Below are 2,548 nucleotides of genomic sequence, written 5' to 3'. Positions count from 1 at the left end.
TGGCCGCCTCCGCGTATCTTCTATCTACTCTACTATCTGTATGTAGTGATCTCCCCCTAGTGGTGGTGTATAATCTGTATGTAGTGATCTCCTCCTAGTGGTGGTGTATAATCTGTATGTAGTGATCTCCCCCTAGTGGTGCTGTATAATGTGTATGTAGTGATCTCCCCCTAGTGGTGGTGTATAATGTGTATGTAGTGATCTCCCCCTAGTGGTGGTGTATAATGTGTATGTAGTGATCTCCCCCTAGTGGTGTGTAATGTGTATGTAGTGATCTCCTCCTAGTGGTGGTGTATAATCTGTATGTAGTGATCTCCTCCTAGTGGTGGTGTATAATGTGTATGTAGTGATCTCCCCCTAGTGGTGGTGTATAATCTGTATGTAGTGATCTTCCCCCTAGTGGTGGTGTATAATGTGTATGTAGTGATCTCCTCCTAGTGGTGGTGTATAATCTGTATGTAGTGATCTCCTCCTAGTGGTGGTGTATAATCTGTATGTAGTGATCTCCTCCTAGTGGTGGTGTATAATGTGTATGTAGTGATCTCCTCCTAGTGGTGGTGTATAATCTGTATGTAGTGATCTCCTCCTAGTGGTGGTGTATAATCTGTATGTAGTGATCTCCTCCTAGTGGTGGTGTATAATCTGTATGTAGTGATCTCCCCCTAGTGGTGGTGTATAATCTGTATATAGTGATCTCCCCCTAGTGGTGGTGTATAATCTGTATGTAGTGATCTCCCCCTAGTGTTGGTGTATGATCTGTATGTAGTGAGCTCCTCCTAGTGGTGGTGTATAATGTGTATGTAGTGATCTCCTCCTAGTGGTGGTGTATAATCTGTATGTAGTGATCTCCTCCTAGTGGTGGTGTATAATGTGTATGTAGTGATCTCCCCCTAGTGGTGCTGTATAATCTGTATGTAGTGATCTCCCCCTAGTGGTGGTGTATAATGTGTATGTAGTGATCTCCCCCTAGTGGTGGTGTATAATGTGTATGTAGTGATCTCCTCCTAGTGGTGGTGTATAATCTGTATGTAGTCGGCTCCCCCTAGTGGTGGTGTATAATCTGTATGTAGTGATCTCCTCCTAGTGGTGCTGTATAATGTGTATGTAGTGATCTCCCCCTAGTGGTGGTGTATAATCTGTATGTAGAGATCTCCTCCTAGTGGTGGTGTATAATCTGTATGTAGTGATCTCCCCCTAGTGGTGGTGTATAATCTGTATGTAGTGATCTCCCCCTAGTGGTGGTGTATAATCTGTATGTAGTGATCTCCTCCTAGTGGTGGTGTATAATGTGTATGTAGTAATCTCCCCCTAGTGGTGGTGTATAATGTGTATGTAGTGATCTCCTCCTAGTGGTGGTGTATAATCTGTATGTAGTGAGCTCCTCCTAGTGGTGGTGTATAATCTGTATGTAGTGATCTCCTCCTAGTGGTGGTGTATAATCTGTATGTAGTGATCTCCCCCTAGTGGTGGTGTATAATGTGTATGTAGTGATCTCCTCCTAGTGGTGGTGTATAATCTGTATGTAGTGAGCTCCCCCTAGTGGTGGTGTATAATGTGTATGTAGTGAGCTCCCCCTAGTGGTGGTGTATAATGTGTATGTAGTGAGCTCCCCCTAGTGGTGGTGTATAATGTGTATGTAGTGATCTTCCCCTAGTGGTGGTGTATAATGTGTATGTAGTGATCTTCCCCTAGTGGTGGTGTATAATGTGTATGTAGTGAGCTCCCCCTAGTGGTGGTGTATAATGTGTATGTAGTGAGCTCCCCCTAGTGGTGGTGTATAATGTGTATGTAGTGAGCTCCCCCTAGTGGTGGTGTATAATGTTTATGTAGTGATCTTCCCCTAGTGGTGGTGTATAATGTGTATGTAGTGATCTTCCCCTAGTGGTGGTGTATAATGTGTATGTAGTGATCTTCCCCTAGTGGTGGTGTATAATGTGTATGTAGTGAGCTCCCCCTAGTGGTGGTGTATAATGTGTATGTAGTGAGCTCCCCCTAGTGGTGGTGTATAATGTGTATGTAGTGAGCTCCCCCTAGTGGTGGTGTATAATGTGTATGTAGTGATCTTCCCCTAGTGGTGGTGTATAATGTGTATGTAGTGATCTTCCCCTAGTGGTGGTGTATAATGTGTATGTAGTGATCTCCCTCTAGTGGTGGTGTATAATCTGTATGTAGTGATCTCCCCCCTAGTGGTGGTGTATAATCTGTATGTAGTGATCTCCCCCTAGTGGTGGTGTATAATCTGTATGTAGTGATCTCCACCTAGTGGTGGTGTATAATCTGTATGTAGTGATCTCCCCCTAGTGGTGGTGTATAATCTGTATGTAGTGATCTCCCCCTAGTGGTGGTGTATAATGTGTATGTAGTGATCTCCCCCTAGTGGTGGTGTATAATGTGTATGTAGTGATCTCCCCCTAGTGGTGGTGTATAATGTGTATGTAGTGATCTCCCCCTAGTGGTGGTGTATAATGTGTATGTAGTGATCTCCCCCTAGTGGTGGTGTATAATGTGTATGTAGTGATCTCCCCCTAGTGGTGGTGTATAATGTGTA

The sequence above is a fragment of the Engystomops pustulosus genome, chromosome 1, assembly GCF_040894005.1.
Source record: "Engystomops pustulosus chromosome 1, aEngPut4.maternal, whole genome shotgun sequence".
NCBI classification, from domain to species: Eukaryota; Metazoa; Chordata; class Amphibia; order Anura; family Leptodactylidae; genus Engystomops; species Engystomops pustulosus.
The sequence above is the reverse complement of the archived record's forward strand: the minus strand, read 5'-3'. Positions refer to the sequence as shown.